Source organism: Muscardinus avellanarius, assembly GCF_963383645.1.
Source record: "Muscardinus avellanarius genome assembly, chromosome: 5".
Classification (NCBI taxonomy): Eukaryota; Metazoa; Chordata; class Mammalia; order Rodentia; family Gliridae; genus Muscardinus; species Muscardinus avellanarius.
The window spans coordinates 54,607,865-54,628,296 of record NC_137790.1 but is presented as its reverse complement, the minus strand read 5'-3'; the positions used below and the strand labels follow the sequence as shown (position 1 = coordinate 54,628,296).

Sequence of the window (20,432 nt, the reverse complement as noted above, 5' to 3'; positions counted from 1 at the left end):
GGTTAAATATAAGCCTTCCTATTTGATTCTTTTTATACAGTTTTTCTTTTGAGTCTAAAAACTTCATGGGAAAGAAGATCATATGTCTTTGTATAAACCTAATCTATCTTAATTCTAATTTAAGATTAAATCTTCATTATCTTCTTGAGAAGATTTTTTTTTGTCCTTGTTGCTATTGTTACTTCTAAAAGCTCAGTTTCTAAAGCAAACTTAGGATTACTTATAGTTTTACTTTTTCATTGATGGGGACATTATGCAACAACTCTAAAGACTTTTTAGATTTTAATTTAGTTGAAATATTTTATTTTTTATTTTTTTCCTTTAGAATTATTTTATTAAATCATAAATGTACAACGGCTTCTTAACTCTACACAGGCACTTAAATTTTTAAAGGAAAAATGTTATGTCTTATTACACCATGCTCCTGGCTAATAGTTTTTTTTCAAAACTTTGAGAAAAATCCTAAAAAAAGGTTTCACATGTCACCTGAAACTTACAAATTTAACGTTATCAAAGAAGGAATGCTTCTACACTCTTACAAAGACCACTAGAAAGAAACAACAATTAAAAAGCTAAGAAACTGTCTCAAAGGCATTTTTTTTTACAATCCTTCCTCCACAGTAACATAATGTTATTAAATAATCCAATTCATTCACAAAATGGCTCTCTGCATCTGCTCTGGTGTCTTCTGCCATATCACTGCATATTTATGCATGACTGAGATAAGAGTTTCCTTAACATTGTTATTTCGATAACCTGAAGCTGTTCTGTTACCTCTGGGCTCTCATCCTCTCCTATTTATACAGTGAAGCCCATGGTAAATAGGAAGAAGCTCGGTATTGGCTCCTCCCACCCTAACCCCCACTTCCTCCTGCACCATAGTTTCCTCCACCATATGGTCCACCCATGTTCCTGTTTGTTGGTGGAATTAAAGAAGACACTGAGGAACATCATCTTAGAGATTACTTTGAAGAATATGGCAAGATTGATGCCATTGAAATAATTACTGATAGGCAGTCTGGAAAGAAAAGAGGCTTTGGTTTTGTTACTTTTGATGACCATGATTCTGTGGATAAAATTGTATTGCAAAAATACCACACCATCACTGGTCATAACGCAGAAGTAAGAAAGGCTCTGTTGAGACAAGAAAGGCAAGAAGTCCAAAGTTCTAGGAGCAGAAGAGGAGGTAACTTTGGATTTGGGGATTCACGTGGTGGTGGTGGAAATTTCGGGCCAGGCCCAGAAAGTAACTTTAGAGGAGGTTTTGATGGATATGGAAGTGGACGTGGATTTGGGATGGCTACAATGGGTACAGAGGAGGACCTGAAGGTGGCAATTTTGGAGGTAGCCCTGGTTATGGAGGAGGAAGAGGAGGATATGGTGGTGGAAGACCTGATATGGAAACCAGGGTGGGGGCTATGAGGTGGTTATGACAACTATGGAGGAGGAAATTATGGAAGTGGAAATTATAACGATTTTGGGAATTATAACCAGCAACCTTCTAACTATGGCCCAATGAAGAGTGGAAACTTTGGTGGTAGTAGTTAAAACATTTTAATTCTTCTCAGAATGATGGCTGGCAAGGAATTAGGCCATCATCTATTGAAGTCCAATTGGGAATTGTCTTGAATATATAGATGTTGAGATTTAGTAAGCCTTAGATGAATTGGTTTATAATTTTTAAATTCTTAAACATTTATTAGATGTCTACCTTTGGGATATTGGTATAGAGATATCTCTGATAATATACTTTGTGATAATATAGAACATTTTATTTTTGCCATGTACACAAGTGGTTGTGCTATCCTGTGTTTGAAATTGTTACTTTTCCCTAGTCAATGAGGATAACTGTATCAAAACATTTTTAGAAAATCTTTTAATAAATGATGCTTTTAAATATAATTAACAATTATTTTACACAAGATTATTTGATAATAAGGTTCTTTTTTTGTACAATGTTTGTTAGCAGATAGGCAAACTGAAAGAGATTAATAATTAGGTGGATTTTGGCCGGGCGTGGTGGCGCACGCTTGTAATCCCCGCGCTTGGGAGGCAAAGACAGGAGGATCGCGCAGGTTCGAAGCCAGCCACGGTTTCCAAATAAAAATGTAAAAATAGGTCTGGGAGTGTAGCCCGGAGGTAGAAGGGCTTCCAGGAACCCCAGTACCACCATAAAAAAAATAATATATATATTTAGGTGGATTTTAAATTTTCATTTCATAATTTTGAAATATGTTGAAGCTAAAAAGCAATGAAGAGATGTTGGTATTTATAAGCAAACAAAACTTTCTCCCTCTCTCAGGGTCTCTCTCTCTCTCTCTCTCTCTCTCTCTGTATGGTCCTTGGGGTTGAACCCAGAGGCGTTCTGTCTCAGAGCTAACCTCCACTCCTATTTTATTTTTTTATTTCAAAACAGGGTCTCAGCAGGTTGCTGAGGTTCTTGCTAAATTGTGAAGGCTGGCCTCACACCCATGATCCTGATGTCTCAGCCTCCCAAGTACTAGAATTAGAGGTGTGCACCACCACACTCCACTCATAACCCACTTTTTTTTTAATCACAGTTGTTTTAACATTTTTTGTTTCAATAAATAGCTTAACATTAAATCTTAGTTGTTACTAACCATTAATTTTGTGTCTAGTTTCATCTTTTTATATTAGTAAATTATTGATCATTTATTATCTATAATATTCTGAATATTTTTGAAAGAGTCACCTTGTCTGCTTCATTTGTTTTCATCTTGCATTTCTGTGTCTGTTTCTTGATGTATCTCAGTTCTGAACCTCACTCCTCTGACACACACTTGCTCCTTGCATGCTCATAGCTTCTGCTGACTTCTTAAAGGTCACAACAGGCACAAATTCTCTATGAATATGAGATGTTAGAGTTCCTCCTTTACTTCCACTGGCTCCTCCAGGGATTTTTTTTCATTTTATGATGACACTTTAACAATGCTTACTGATTACTGTAAGAAAATAGCTTACAAGTACTAGGAGCAAAGTAAGAAAAAAAACTTAAATACACTATCTATTTACAATAAAACCACATACAGCATCTTTTCATATTTTTTCTAAAATTTAATGTACATTTTGCAGAAACATCAGGATTGTGTTTTATAAGAAAATTAGCAGCATACAGCTTTTATATTGGGAGAATTTTCCTATTAGTAATGTCTAAAACCCTGATTTTTAATAGTTTCACATCATTTCACATACATTGGCACTTTTAATTGCTAATGTAAACACACTTCCAAGTTACTGTACTTTTTATGGAGGAGGAACACTGTTCTTTAACGGGTCCTGGGAATGTTTAATCATGTTTTCTGAGCTTAGGGAAAGCAACAGGAAAGAGCTCCTTCCTTGCTAATGCACTCTCTACCAGGGATAACGTGCCCTCTCCTCTAATGATTGACATTAGAGAGGCAAGCCTATCTCCCAAGACTGTTTTATTTAGTACATTGGAATTGTAAAATCATATGAAACTTGTACTATTCCCCAGCATGACAATTGCTAATATATTACTCATAAAGCAAGGAAATCTAAGGTTATTATATAAATTATGAAATACCTATGACTGACCTATAAAAGAAGTCAATGCTATATTCTTGTTAGTGCACAAAGAAATGAGGTATTCTACCTCCAGATTCCCTTTTCAATTAAATTCCTCCCAATTTTTATGATAGAGTGATAGCCACCAAGTTGATCTTCTAGTCGCCAATGTATCTCACTTGTTGTAAATGGCCTATCAAATGAACACTTAACTTCTCACAGGATGTTAAGTTTCTATAAAACTTAAACTGTTTCTTAGAGTAAAACTGCTCACAATAGCAAATCTGATGTTAAGTGGAGAGGAATTTTTCTAGAATGGTGACTTTTCCTCTTTGCCCTGGTAATAACGATTGGCTTAATTCTCTAGCCCTAGTTTATTGCTCTCAGTTGTAATGGCATTGGCCAGTAGTCATATCAGTGGTCCAAATCAGTGGAGAGTGTTGAGTATACTTTTTATATTTTCATGTCTCATAAAAACAGAATCAGTGACTATTACTCAGATTTGGAAAGCCTTTTTAAAATGGTAAGCATTAATGTTCTTTGTTTAATCCTAGAATTCACAAGCAGATAAGCTACTCTGAAAAAAAGGGATTTTTAATTGTTCAAATGATAGAACAATTTAATGGTTTTCATGAAACATTTGAAACATAGTGCTTTGAGGTAACATTATATTTATATAATGGTAAGGTACCATCCTTAGTTAATATTGCTTACTATGACCATTCTTCTTATTTGTTATTTACTTATCTATTTATTTATTTGGTTCTGGGTATTGTACTGAACTCAGGGCTTGATGCCTGTCTGGAAGTTGCCTTACCATTGACCATTGAACTATACCCCCCCCCCAGCTTCAGTAGTTAGCATCTTTTAATAATTTTACATAATATATACATATATATATATATATATATATATACATATACATACATACACACACACACACACACACACACACACACACACACACACACACACATATTGAGGTACTAAGTATTGAACCCAGGGACATTCTACCTCTGAACTATAGCCACAGCCCTGATTTTTATTCTTTTTTTTTTTGTCTTGTTTTTTTGTGGGTCTGGGGATGGAACCCAGAAGCATTCTACCTCTGAGCTACACCCCCTGCCCTATTTTTATTCTTTTTCTGAAACAAGGTCTCACTAAGTTGCAGAGCGCCTCACTAAGTAGCTGAGGCTGTCCGCGAACTGCGATCCTCTGGTCTCAGCCTCCTGAATGCTGGGATTACTGATTTTTATTCTTGATTGTGAAACAGGGTCTCACTAAGTTGCAGAGTCTCACTAATTAGGTAAGGCTGGCCAGAAAACCCGCAATCCTCCTATTTGAGCCTCCCAAGTACTGGGATTACATGTGTGTACCACCATGGCTGGTGACCTGAAATCTAATTTTAGCAATTGAATTTTTTTCCCTTGGGGTTGCAATTAGATATGGACTAATTCTGGTCTTTTTGCATAATTATTTTAAAGTTAAAATAATGGAGGAAAACAGAAACTACATTTATGGAACAGAGATAGTAAGATAAAGGTGAAAAGCAAGACATTATTTGAAACAGATTTTAATAATTTACTAGAAAAAAATTTAGCCCATAAATATTAACAACAATAGTAACATGTGGGTGTTAGAGATTATTATGTTTATATTCTCTATCATCTTTACAGTGTTAAGTAACAGTATCCTTATTTGTTTTTGCTTTTTTCTTGTTTATTTTTATTATATATATATATATATATATATTTTGTTTGTTTGTTTGTTTGTTTGTTTTTGGTGGTACTAGGAACCCAGAGGCTTTCTACCTCTGGGCTATACTCCCAGACCCATTTTATATTTTATTTGGAAACAGGGTCTCACTAAGTAGCTGAAAGCCTCACTAAGTAGCTGAGGCTGGCTTCGAACCTGTGCGATCCTCCTGTCTCAGCCTCCCAAGTGCAGGGATTACAAGCGTGCACCACCATGCCTGGCTGTTTATTTTTATTATAAAATTTGCTTTTAGACCAATCATTTAACTGCAGAAGTGAATCTTGGTTTTTAAGGTATGTGGTCAGAATAATGTATTTTTATTGGGACAAATTTCATCTTTAATTAAATGAGGACAATAATAAAAAAATCCAAATAGTAAATTTTTGCTAGATTGATATGTAATGTGTAATCTTGGGACAGGATTGAATTTAGATCTTTTAGTCTAATTTTTTTTTAGGTAAGGTTTTTATGTCCAGAGAGGTTGCCTGACTTTCATCAAAGCTTTATGAAGGCAGAGTTGGGAGAGATAAGCAAGGTTTTTGAAGCTTCAGGCTTTTGTTTATATGCAATCCAGAACTTTATCACAAAAATAATTTAATTATCTATTTCTAATTAAATGTCTGGCTAATATTTTTAAATATTTTTATTACACATTAGGTAAAATTATCTTCAAAATCATAATTTAAAAACATGGTATTTCTAAAACAATGTTTTTAAGTGTAAAAGTAAATAAGATTTTCTAGCATTCATGAACAAATAGCATTACCCTGTGATTATACAAAAGAAGGAATTAGGAATGTTGATCAGTTCCTCTTCTAAATACCACTTGAAAAAATTTAAATGACTTTAGATAAGTCCCTTAAGTTATTAGTACTTATATTTCTTTATTGCAAAAAGGTGGTAATAGCTGTCTTCTGCTGTTAACCTTTGACCAATATGCACTCATTGATTCTTTTTTATTGAAATATTAAGCTCCTTGATGTGTCTGTGTTCATAATGGGGCAGAGTATTTCTTAATATCCTCCCAGCTGGGCTGTAGGAAGAAGAATGAAAATTTGATGAAAATTAATCCTCAGACTAGATATTATTTTCTGTGAACTTTCCCTAATAATCATTTGACCAAATGCAGCTAATGAAGGTTACTTTTGAATGGAATTATAGGATGAATAGGTCAGTAGCTTTCAGAGTATGGTCCCCCAAGTCCCAGCATCAGAACCACCTGGAAGCTCACTCAAGAGCAAATTCTTCAGTGCTGCCTCAGGCATGCTGCAGCAAAACATCTGGGATCAAGGCCCAGGTACCTGTGTTTAACAAGGCCTACAGGTACTTTGATATATGTTAAAGATTAAGAACTACTAGTATAAATTAAAACAACAATAAAAAATTAGGATAGATTTATAGTAGTCAATCTCAGATTTGAAAATAATTATATATATATGTGTGTATTTATAATGTACATATATATAACAGTACTTTGTAACACACACATATATAAATATTGTATATACATATAAGACACATATATACATATTTATAATATATATTATATATAGTGTGTATATATATGTATATTGTGTGTATATATAGACACATACATGCACAGACCCATACACACACAATATAAAAATGTCTTTTTGTCTCCCTGATGAATATTATTTACATGTACTATAAAATACATATATATTTCATTCAGGGAGACAAAGACATTATGTTAAGAACCCACATGGATTCTCATTCTAACTTTAATGGTATCAGTAAAAGTGTTTAAAGAGCTCAGGAAAATTGAACAGTTTTGATAGTAAATTATTAAAATATTAAAAAAGGAAGAAATATTAAAAAAGAAATGCTAAGGTATTAGCATATAAAATTTAGTAATTTCTTTGGTCTTCAAAACTTAAAAAGGGCAAATGTCATTTTAAATGAATTAGCACTGATTAAAGGATTATGACCATCTGAGGGCATTACTCATGTCCAGCATTGGTTTTTATATAAAAAAGTTTGATTTGTGCTAAAATACTGATAGTTCTTGAGGTTCAGTTTAGATCTTTGAAATTAAGAAAGAAGTTAGGGGATTTATTCTATTGAAAATGCATTAATGTTTTGAATACTTTGTGCTGGTAACATTTTATTTTAGAAGAAATAACTTTTTTCATGAAAGAATTGAAAAAGAAAGCTAATTTTGTTATAAAAATGATTTTTAAAGTTGTGGCAGCTTGAAATGTTTCTCATACTAGCATAGTGGAGGATGATATTAGCAAATGTACCCAAGCCTTGGTTTGAATATTGCTGCCTCTAGAGCAGTGGTTCTCCAAATATTTGTTTTGGAGAGAGAAGGGGAAGAGTGGTGAGTTCATCAGTGTTACCCAGAAGTCTTTTATTAAACAGAGTCCTCAATGCCAGGCATCCTCCTAACATCCATTTGCATCTGTAAAAAATAAGTTCTTTGAATTATCTTGAATGTAAGGATATCTGTCTTGGTCATTCATATTATCGCTCATCTGTAACGTTTATATTTTTATCCAAGGTAAGAAGAAAATATTACGTATTAAACTTTGATACCATCTAAATTTGTGAAAGTGAAGGAGAAAAGCTCAATAGTTTTATGCTGTTTGCTTTGTATTTTGTCTTTTGTTTAGACTACCAGAATTTTTCTACCTATGATGTTTTTTCCCCTCCATGTGTTTCTATCTTTCTGTCCATCAAAATCATGTCATAAAAGACAATAAATATGAGCCTGTTACAGTTTGAAAGTTTGAAAGTTTGAAAGGCCTGCTTCAATCATTCAGTAAGTCTTTGCAAGAAAGATGTTACCTATTGATTATTTAAAACCCACTATTGCCTTTGATATTTTTAAATATTTTTATTATTGCATTGTAGTCATACATCTTAATGGGATAAAAGATGGTGGGGACATACATGTACACATTACCCATTTAGCCCTTACCCAGTTCCCACCCCATTCTCTTCCCCTCTCTCCTTCCCATGCTTGGCTTAGTGATTGACATTGATATGTTTGTTTAAGTACATCAGGTGCTTTAGAGAGTTTCCTTCTTTCTCCCTCCCATCCCCTCAGTTAGGTCACCTTATTACTCATCTAAGAATTTCCTTCTTCACCCTTGATCTTTTTCATTTATTATCATTAAGGAAATTATGGAAGTTTGTTAATAACCATTTTCTCAGAGATGCTTGTTTTGTGAAAATCAATGAAAGTGAGAACTTCAGACCTCTAAATTTGAAAAACTGATTATGGGAGGGCAGGGAACCTCCTTGATTTGATCTGCTATCAGCTGTTGTCAGCATCCTTAGGTCTTTGATTAACTTCTTGCTGGCTGTCAGCTCCATGGAAGCTGTCCGTGATCTGCTCTGCTTTCCTCCTGTTAGCGTTCTGGCAGGGCCCTTGGTCAGCACTAGCCCTTGCCTGTCCTTTCCCCTTCTCTTGACCTCTTTCTAAATCCTCCAACCCTCTTGACACATCACTGTCATCGAGGGCTCTATCCTGCCAAGACTTCTGTAGATGTTTTGTCAGCATGTCTGTGAAAACATACTACACTCAGGGGTAAAGTTGAGTTAAGGCATAGTCAGTGTAGATGTAATTATATGAACTGCAAACCAGAGGAATGAAACATGCTTTTGGAAGTAAGATACATACTACACAATGGTGATGGTAGAAATCATCTGTTCTGTGGCATCCTTCTTAACATATGTCAGCTTTGCATTATATATTTATATGCTTGTTTAATTAGTGTATAGAAAATGTTTTTATTTGCTTATTTATTATTTATTTAGTTAGTTTGTTGCTGGGGAATGAACCCAGGAGCATTCAGCCTCTGTGATACACCTCCAGCTCTTTTATTTTTATTTTTTATTTTGAAACAGGGTCTCTTTAGATTCCTGAAGAGTCTTGCTAAATTTCTGAGGTTTGTCTCAATCTTGAAATCCTCATTTTTCGGCCTCCCAAGTAGTGAGATTATAGACATGCAGCACCATGCCCATCCATAAAAGAAAGTATGCTTTATAAAAGGATAGAATATAGCTGTTTGGTTTACTCTGTATGGACTCTGGTCTTAGTGCTTGACACTAAGTTGCTTAAGAAATATGAGATGGAGAAGTTCTCACTGAGAAATGAGGGAGCAAAGTGAACTTCAAATGTGGCATGAGGTTGATTTGAAGAGAGCTTAGAACTTTAGATAACCCATGTGAACTTAGGCATTATTTACAAAGAGAGGAGATTGGTTGATAATTTCATTGAAGGCCATAGCATAAAAAAGTAAGGAGAAGGGACTTCCAGAAAGGTGGTGACCAAGGGAAGCAGCACATACCTGCTGATACCAGATCTCCATTGCCTTAAAAACAGCATTCTACAAAAGCCAGAAAGTATGACAACTTTAAAAAGAACAAAGGCAGGAGGAAAATAAGGCTAGAAGACCAGTCAAAGAGCAGAAAAGATAATGTAAAAAGTATGAAAGAGAAAGTAGACAACAGATACACATTGTTAATAATTTTATTATTCTTCCAGAATTGTTTAATAATTAAAATGTCCAGTCTTTTTAGTTTTACTTTGTAGCATTACCTCCTGATAAATGCCTAATTCTTTCATTTGGTTACTTTTTACTTCTCCATTAGACTCAGTTTTCTTAGGGCAGGGATTTTTGTCTATTTGTTGCAAGGAGGTTTTTTTTTGACTCTTAAAAAATCAGAATAATCTGAAATATGGGACTATTAAGTATAATTTTATAATATGTTCCACTTATAAAAAGTAAAAATAAAAAAATAAATATATATCATAGTTTTAGTAGCTTCACAGCATTATTATCTCTCTCATGTAATATATATGTAAAGAAAAATATATATCTATATATGTATTTTATGAGCACACAAATACATTCTTAGACATTTCTAAATTAAAGTGCATAAACATTTTATGTTCTTAAATTTATACTATTAGCTAAGTTCCTTACAAACTTTCTAATACTTTTTTTGTTTTGTTTTGTTTTTTTGCAGTCCTGGGGATGGAACCCAGAGACCTTCTACCTCCCAACTATACCCTGGCCCTACTGTTTATTGTTTATTTTGAAACTGGGTCTCACTGAGTTGCAGTGGACTCCAAGAAGTAGCTGAGGCTGTCTGAGAACAGAGATCCTCCTGTCTTAGCCTCCCAAATGCTGAAATTACATCACGCCCAGCTCTAAAAATTTATATTCTTGTCAGCTGAGCATAATGTTTTTTTCTATTTATTTATTTTTATCAATACTAGGTATAGTCCATCTTTTTAACTTTAAAAGAAACTAATTTTGTAAAAATATCTTTCTAGTATTTACTTTTTGACAGCCAGTGAAACTGAGCAGTTTTTATTTTCTTACTATTCACTTGTATGTCTTCTTTTGCAAGTTGTTCATCTTTTTCTGTTTAAAATAATGTTTTATCATTTATTAATTTGTAAGATTTCTGCATTTCTTAGTAAGTTTCAATAGTTTATATTGTATCATTTGCTCCAGCATTTTCTCATTTTCTACTTATTTTTAACATTTATGTAAAATTATATATATATCATATATATTACATATATAATATATAATGTATATAAATATAATATATGTTATATATTATATATATATATATATGCAGTACTGCTGATTAAATTGAGAACATTCTTCCTCAAAGCTATACCCCCAGCTCTGTTTTATTATTCTTTATTTTGGAACAGAGTCTCACTAAGTAGCAAAGGGCCTCATAAGTAGCTGAGACTGACCATGAACCTGTGATTCTCCTGACTCAGCTTCCCAAGTACTGGGATTACAAGCATGTACCACCAAGTGCAGGCATGCAAAACTTTTGAAAAGTCTTTGCTGTTGCTGATTTGTTTCCTTGCTTATTTGGGGTAATAAAAAAGTCATTTATGTTTATATAATAAAAGAACTTTTAGTATCAAGACAATATAAATTCACCTATTTTTGTTCTTTAATTTATGACTCAGGTTTTCTTAATTCTCTAACCCATTTTGAATGACATTTAAAATATGCTATGAGAGTGACTTTAGCATTTATTTATTTTAAAATTTTTTTTATTGGTGCATTGTAGTCACACATCTTAGTGGAGTACAAAATGATAGAGGCATACATGCACACATCACTCATCCCTTACCAATTTCTACCACATCGTCTCTCCCCTTCCTTCTCAAGTTTGTAAGTTCTTACTTGACTATAGCCTTGAAAGGCCACTGTCAGCAGCTCCTGAACTTTATTTTATGCTTGTCTTTGTTTCCTGTTCTATATTAATTTCAATAAATAGTCTCTCAGTCATTCATCTAACAACATTTATTGAATATTACTAGGCACCCAGCATTGTGCTTGTTAAATTGCCTCAAGACACATAGACCCAGATTGGCCTAATCTGCCCCCATTTTCTAGTTCTAGACCCTTTTTCAAAGTTTATGTAAATCTTCTTCTCTTTTGTACTGTCTTCTCTTTTTCAAAGTTGATTGTTCTAGTGAATTCAGATTATATTTATTTATTTATTTATTTATTTATTTTTATTTTTGGTGGTACTGGAGTTCCTGGAAGCCCTTCTACCTCTGGGCTACACTTCCAGACCTATTTTTATGCTTTTTTTTATTATTATTTGGAAACAGGAACTCTTAAGCCAGTGCATCTGCCTTTGAACCTGTGGGATCCTCCTGTCTCCACCTCCCAAGCGCGGGGATTACAAGTGTGCACCACCACGCCCGGCTTGAATTCAGATTATTTTTAAAATTTATAAAGTTTGAAAAGTGAAGATAACATAATAATAAAACCAGTGGATAAAAACAAAGAAAAGGTAGAATTAAAAAATAATAATAATAAATGAGACCTTTGAGGTAGACAAGTAAATAAATGGGTTGTGTATAGCTTTAAAACTTTCATATAGCTCCCCAAAAGGAAAATCTATATTCAAACTTCATTAGTTATAGAATTACTCTAAGTAATATTATTGAAAAATATTCATTTATTAATATGTAAAAATCCAGGCATGGTAGCATAAGATTGTAATCCCAGTGCTTAGGAGGCTGTAATAGGAGAATCATAGGTTTGAGGTCATCCTCATCTACTTAGTGGGGCCATCTGCAACTTAGTGTGTCTCTGTTTCAAAATAAGGAATAAAAATAAAGATGGGAGTGTATCTCAGAGGCAGAATGCCTCTGGGTTCAATCCCAGTTCCACGTAAAAGGAGGGCATGAGAGCACATGTTTAAGTGGAATAAAAATTTGAAATTAACATACTTTCTGTATATGGCACTTACCAACTTACAATTCTTTACCTAAGTTGAAAAACCATAAATAACAAACATAGAACTATGAGTATAAACAGAAGCATGTAAATGATTTTGTCAGAGTCTACAGAGTAATGAACAGGGTGGATCAGAGAGGTGATGAATGAAGCCCTCTTGGGTCTTCAAACTTCAATGTAAGTGCTTCAGCACGTAGAGTGGGTAATACAACGTAAGGTAGAAGATTCCTCCATGTGGAGATGTAGAGAGCAACTTCACAAAACAGAAGAACGTGAGCAAAGGTTGCTTGTTCTGCTTCAGAAAGGGCAAGTTGCTTGATGCCTCTAAGTAGTTCTTTTGGGGAAATGGTAGGAAAACTAAAAAATGTATTTGGGGATCATACTTTTCAGATTGTATGTGAAACACTCTGCTGACTATGCACAGAATATCATGTTGTCTTGTTTTCCTTATAGATTAAACTCTAATTTGGTTCACAGTGATCAGAGACAGGAAAAAATATATATTTTCAAGATTTTTAAAGGTGGTAATGTTCTACAAAAATTTCTGTTTTATGCCTTTGTGGTTGTGTGTGTGTGTGTGTGTGTGTGTGTGTGTGTGTGTGTGTGTTGTGGTACTGGGGTTCCTGGAAACCCTTCTACCTCCGGGCTACACTACCAGACACCTAATTTTTATATTTTTATTTGGCAACAGGGTTTCTTAAGCCAGCGCACCTCGTGATCCTCCTGTCTCCACCTCCCAAGTGCAGGGATTACAAGAGTGCGCCACTATGCCCCGCATGCCTTGTTTTTTGAAAATACTTTTTTTTTTTTTGGTGGTACTGGCGTTCCTGGAAACCATTCTACCTCTAGGCTACACTCCCAGACCCATTTTTATATTTTTTATTTTGGAAACAGGGTCTCTTAAGCCAGGGCGGCTAGCGATCCTCCTGTCTCCACCCCCCAAGACTGGGGATTACAAGTGTGCACCACCATGCCCAGTTTAAAAAACACTTTTATTGGTATAATTATAACTCCCATTATATAGTGATATATATAACTCTCAGTATATAACTCTCAGTAAACATATATATATATATATATATATATATATATATATATCAGTAAACATATGTTATAACATATATATAACTCTCAGTAAACATATGTTATTATCACTCATTATAGAGTGATAATAACATATATGCACATAGTATTTTATAAATTTGAGTATTTATTAATATCTCTTCTAATCTAAGCACTTTTTTAGACACCAATTATAGAATATACATATATATTCATACTATGAGGAAAATTGTTTTTACTTTTAAATAGTATGATCACAATGAGCTTCATTTAAAGCATGAATTTAAATCAAAGAAAAATTCTCTGTTAGACTTCTTGGAAAACATAATTCAAGGCAAAAGGAATAAGAAATATTAATATTCTTAGTCAAAAATGTTCCTAGTGTGTTTAAGAAACATCAAGAGTACTGTAAAAAAAGAAGTTAGAGAATAATTATTAGAAGAGTGGATGTTCTAGAACCCTACAGGCCTTTTATGATTTAAAAGTGGAAGACAATAAAAATTTGGGGATGATGAGAGATATTTCAAGGCTCAACTTGACTTTTAATAGTATGTCTCAGTGCTATGAAAATAAGGAAGGAAATAGGCTTGAGATTTTTTTATAAACTTAGTTGAAAAATGACTATGTTTTGCTTACTGGAAATAAGAAATTGGGACCAATATTCTTTGATTGTTGGATGAAATGAGATATTGCACAAAAGAGAAAATTTTGTCAAAATATCTAGTATTAAAGCTAGCAAGTGGGTAAGTACAATGACAAAAGATTACACAAATTTCAGATTGCTTGTTTCAGATTTCTCAATGAAATATGAAGCCAGGTCATCAGCTAAAAGATATGGTATGAGGGTGGATCTGCTGAAGTAGAGGCCTTAAAATAGTCCTTTTGTGGTAGTAGAGAAATGAATGTAACCAGGAGAGAATGCTGGGCAGCAAAATGTGTCCTTTCCATTCCTCTTATTTGAAGTATTATAAGGGTAGTGGTGAAGACAGCATAGAAATCTTGAAATTATGGCCAAATATATGTGAAGTCAAAAGCTTCACAGGACTAAATGGAAAGGCAAAATAAATTAATGTCTTTGCATTTCAGAACTATTCTATCTTTTTTTCACTTCCTTCTGGACTTTATGATATGTATATTAGTCAACTTTGTGTTACTATAACAGAACACCTGAGGCAGTTAACATATTAAGAAAAGAAGTGTATTTAACTCAAGGTTCTAGAGATTAAAGAGTCCAAATAAATAAGGCAGACCTATTTCTTAGGACAGATGACACTTTTGTGGAACATGTGGTGGAACAAATTATTCACAGCAGAAATCTAGAGAGAGAGAGCGTGCGAGAGAGAGAGAGAGAGAGAGAGAGACAGAGACAGAGACAGAGACAGAGAGAGAAACTAATGTATCATAACCTCCTCCAATAGCACATGCATAATTACCTAAAGTCCTAAGGCCCCACCTCCTAAAGATCCTCGGCAGTTCTCAATAGCACACTCTGGGGACCAAACCTTTAACACATGGATCTTTGGAGGACATTAACTGTATAAATAAACCATAGCAGTCTGAAGAAAAAAAAAATTCTTATTTAATTAATTCTTGGTAGTCAGATCTCTGTTACATGTGTTCTTGAACACTGTCCTAAAGATAAACTCTAGGTTTGGACACATTATATGAAAGGTGCTAAACTGTTGAAAAGCTTATGACATAAGATCACTGATGCAGTGGCTGATGAATTTTCTAGAGTAAACATTGTCTCTATTCCTTGATCACCTTGACTTGATGCAGCCTCAAAAGATATTAAGCAATCTAATGTAGAAACCATTGCTGCGTGGGGCAGGAAGGAGAGCTGTTCAATCAAAGCTCACTGAAATGTAGTGTTACAAGTTGTTTTCTGCTGTGAGATTATTAAGTGAATGCAGTGGTGTCAAAGATTACTGAGAATAAATTGCTGTTAGTGTTCAAATTTACAAAAGTGGACTTTAGTTTCCTACTGTGTACTGTGGTCATCCTGTCAGTGATCTCATGTGGACAACTGTCAGGTGAGGATTGGCTTTTAAAAGTTCTATTTTATCACTGAAAGCCTGGAATTAATTTGGGGTTGATAAATCCACAAGTTCTTTAATAATCATTTCTTGCTATATTAACCAAGATGAACATTAAAAATTGGGATTACTATGGTATAACAATGTAATAGTGTAAGTAGTAATGTTTTCTTTAGTTCTTTTTAAATTCTGTGTATATGTTTCAATTAAGAGTACATTTGTCTCAGGTTTACATAATAGTATTCTGGGGGTACTGAAAAACTTAGTGCACACATGACTCATTGTTGTACACAATTTATTTAAAACAATAATTTAGCCAGGCATAGTGGTGCACACTTGTAATCTCCGCGCTTGGGAGGCGGAGACAGGAGGATCATGCAGGTTCAAAGCCAGCCTTCCTGGTTTAAGAGACCCCTGTTTCCAAATAAAATATAAAAATAGGTCTGGGAGTGTAGCCCAGAGATAGAAGGGTTCCAACCATCTCCAGTAACACCAAAATAAAAAAAAAACAGTAATTTAAAAATTTATTTCTGTTTAAGGTGACCTCTTGTTTGCCAAATAAAAAATACAAATTTCTATATTTTCAGTCTTATAAAAACATTTAAAGTTAAATTCTTAAACTACCTTTTCATTTTGTTTATTCATTAACCTGTGTATATTGAGCTTTTACTTTGTGACAGGTATTCTGCAATGCAGAGAATAAAGCATTGGTCAAGAAAGATAAGCTTCGATAGCGGAAAATAAATATATTTCAAAGAAAGCAAAAGAACTAAATAGACTGAACACAGCACTGGTCAGTGTGGGTTGGGCCTTTGACATAGATTTAGCAGTCACTGCTGGACTGTTCCATCATGTAGTACAGGGCCCTGCAGCTGGCACCCCAGGGATAACTGAATGCTTCTCTGGTTAAAAATAGTCGGAAGGGTTTTTAAGTGAATATAAAGTAGGCAGTCTCTTGTTGAACAGTAAACAGTAAACCACATTTGAAATGTATTCGTGCACCTTGAATATTATAGCACCTGGGAATGTCAGTATGATGAAACATTCTCGATTTATCTTAACTTTTATGCAATGAACATTTAAGAAATTATTAGCATTAAGAGAAAACTTAATGTCAGCTATAAATAGTAGAGTTCTTTACTTAAACATAAATCAGAATAATTACTGCAAGATAAATAATGCAATTTTTTTTGTGTTTCAGTCTAGAGGTTGATTACTCAGTTTGTGGACTCTTCTGGTGTCCTCAATGCTATTTTCTTCAACTTCTTTTCATATTTTTCTTGACTTAAGTGTTCTTTCTACTTCACTTATACTCAGAAAATATAAGTACAAACTTCAAAGTTTTGATGATGAAAGTCCAAGTTAAAGTATTCTGTGGTTATCAGATTCAAAGTTTTAACTTTTTGTTAGTCACATGGACTTTTTTCTTCTTCCTATTTTATGAATATTTTCTCAATTTCCAAGCCTTTGCATTGCCTTTCTTATGTTACGATATATACTTTAAGATAATTCATATTAAAAATAATTCAGATGAGACCAGAGTTGCATCATGACACAGCGCTTGTCCTGGTGTGCTAGAATTCTAGGAGAGACCTAGCTGGTCTTTTTTCCCTGATGGGGCAATCTGCACTCCTATTAGTGCTCAGATGAGAAATATGTCCCAACTTAATTCCTAGAAAGTTTGAGGTGGCCTTTTTACTCATGCCCAAAGGGGAGTTTATACCTGCAATAGTATGTTATAAATTCTTTTCTTAATTTTAGAAAAAAATTTATATATATAACTCTAAAAATAGAATCTATTTAAATAATAATACTTATTTTCTTATCATAGTAAGGTAGATAATTTTATTATCTAACTTTTACTTTATAATACATTATATTTTCTTAAGCAAGGAGAATCATACTAGCTTTCTTAATAAATATGTTTTAAATTTTAAAATGTCTTGAGAGAAATAATTACTGTATTCCCCTTTAATCCACTGCTATTCTGACCTGAACAGTAAGCATAGATTTCAAGCATTGGAAGAAGTTTTTAAAATAGTCTCAAAGTGCCAGTTATTCTATCACTAGGTTAATCACTGTTTTGATTCTCAGTCCCATGAACAGTTATGGTCTCATATCTAACATGGCCCTGGGATGTGTTTCTCCTTTATGAAAGACCTTCAGGACCACAACCCGAACTACAGAGGAAATGAAATTTCTTAAAGTAGATAGATGTTTGCCAAGAAAATATTTCCTAACCAATTTTTGAGAGGAATAGGTAAAAGAAAAAAACCCAAAACACTAGAGAGGATCAAGCAGTAGCAAATCATTTGCACAGGAATAGATTGGAGTTTCTATTGAGCTTAGAAACATGAGAGGTTCCCCAAACAGAAGTTTCTAAACAGTACCTTTCTTATAATTAAAAAATTAAATTCTCACACTAAAAACAGCTTTTATGTTGCTAACAAGGCAAATGTCTTCATGAAGTTTTGAATTTACATTTTATCATATACTTTTGAAAAATAATTTTAAAAGATATGTTGTCTTGCCCGGTGTGGTGGTGCACGCTTGTAATCCCAGTACTTGGGAGGCTGAGACAGGAGGATCACACAGGTTCGAAGCCAGCCTCAGCTACTTAGTGAGGCTCTCAGCAACTTAGTGAGACCCTGTTAGCAAATAAAATAGAAAATAGGTATGGGAGTGTAGCCCAAAGTTAAAAAGCCTCTGGGTTCCTTCCACAGCAGCAACACACACACACACACACACACACACACACACACACACACACACACCACACAGATATGTTGTCTTTGGAGTTTTTTGCATTTTTTATAAATTGTATATCAATAAATGTCGCAGTTAATATTGTTTAGTGTAGGATGTTATTTTGGTGAGAGGTAAATTTAGCTATATATATTTAAATAAATTAATAATATAAATTAATACTTCATATTAAGATATGCAGTGGGTCACTGATAATTCTATGAGTACCTGAGATTCTCTATATATTTTTTTAGTTTGAATATAATATGGATTGTGCATATGCTTGTGCGTATATAGAAAGTTGACCTAAAAAGATAGACTAAAATATATAGGGACAATTTAAAGTTTTTGATGCATTGTAGTCATGTATCTTAATTGGGTACAAGATGATAGAGGCATACAGGCACACACCACTCATTTAGCCCTTCCCCAATTCCCACCTCATTCTCTTCCCCACCCCTTCTCATGTTTGGCTTAGTAATTGACTTTTATATGTTTATGAATGTACATCATGTACATTAGAAAATTTCCCTTTTTCCCTCCACCTCCCCCCAGTTAGGTCACCTTATTTGCCCATCTATGGTTTATCCTTTATTTCGAGTTCTTCCTATGACTCCTTTTCTCCCTAGCTTCCCCATATTAGGGAGAGCATCCTATTTTTTACTTTTTGTGACTAACTAATCTCACTTAGCATAATGTTCTCCAGTTCTATTCTCCCCCAAATGACATAATTTTGGTATTCTTTAAGGCTGAGCAAAATGCCATTGAGTACATATCCCATAGTTTTGTAATCCATTCATCTGCTGATGGACATCTTGGCTGGTTCCATAGTTTGACAATTGTGAATTGTGTGAGCTATAAACATAGATACACATGCATTAGTTTGGCAGTTTGGTTTCTACTCTTTTGGGTAGATACCCAGAAGTGATATTGCTGGATCATATGGTAGGTTTGTTTTCATTCTTCTGGGGTTTCTCCATTCTGTTTTCCAAGTTGGTTGCACTAATTTGCAATTTTTCCACCTACAATGTATTTGAGTGCCCACTTCTCCACATTCTAGACAGCATTTGTTATTGTGTTTTGAATGATTGGCATTCTAATTAGATTTAGGTAAAATCTCAGGGTAGTTTTGATTTTCACCTCTTTGCTAATGGTATTGAACATTTTTTTCATACATTTATTGGACATTTGAATTTTTTCTCTTGTGAAGTGTCTATTTAGTTCACTTGTCCATTTTCTGATTAGATTATTCATTTTTCTAGTGAGTTTCTCGAATACTCTATATAGTAGATATTAGTACTCTATCAGAGGAATAATTGGAAAAAATGTTCTCATTTTGCTGGCTCCCTGTTGATGTTCTTGATAGTTTCCTTTGCTGTGCAGAAGCTTTTCAGTTTAATGCAATCCCATATATTGATCCTCCCCTTTTAAATTTTTGTGCGTTTACGGTTTTGTTGAAAAAGTTTTTTACCTGTGCCTATGTGTTAAAGTGTTGGACCTATACTGTCTTCAAAAAGCTGAAAGGTCTCTGGTCTGATTTCCAAGTCTTTGATCCATCCTGAATTGACTCTTGTGCAGGGTGAGAAACTAGGGTTTATTTCCATTTTTATGGATATTGTTAACCAATTGTGCCAACACCATTTGCTGAAGAGGCTATCTTTTCCTTCAGTGTACGACTTTGGCCCTTTTGTCAAAACTCAATTGGTTGTAAGCATGTGGATTTGTTTCTGAGTCTTCTATACTGCTCCATTGTTTTATGCATCAGTTTTTGTGCCAATACCATGCTGTTGTTATGACTATAGCATTGGCTTTGTAGTATAGTTTGAAGTAAGGTATTGTGATGTCTCTTGCATGGTTCTTGTTGATGAGAACTACAATGAATATTCTGGATTATTTGTTGTTTCAAATAAGTTTAAGGACAAATTTTTCTATGTGTGTGAAGAATGACCTTGGTAATATAATAGGTATTGAGTTGAATCTGTAGATAAATTTGGGAAGAATGGCCACTTTTATGATATTTATTCTG

General features: G+C 34.0%; 1 pseudogene across 1 annotated transcript; it reads left to right on the top strand.

Annotated features, from left to right (window-relative positions):
* Positions 1-906: 906 nt before the first annotated feature.
* Positions 907-1,548, top strand: LOC308263491 (heterogeneous nuclear ribonucleoproteins A2/B1-like; annotated as a pseudogene). Its single transcript has one exon. The product of its transcript is annotated as a heterogeneous nuclear ribonucleoproteins A2/B1-like (transcript).
* The last annotated feature ends 18,884 nt before the right edge of the window (positions 1,549-20,432 follow it).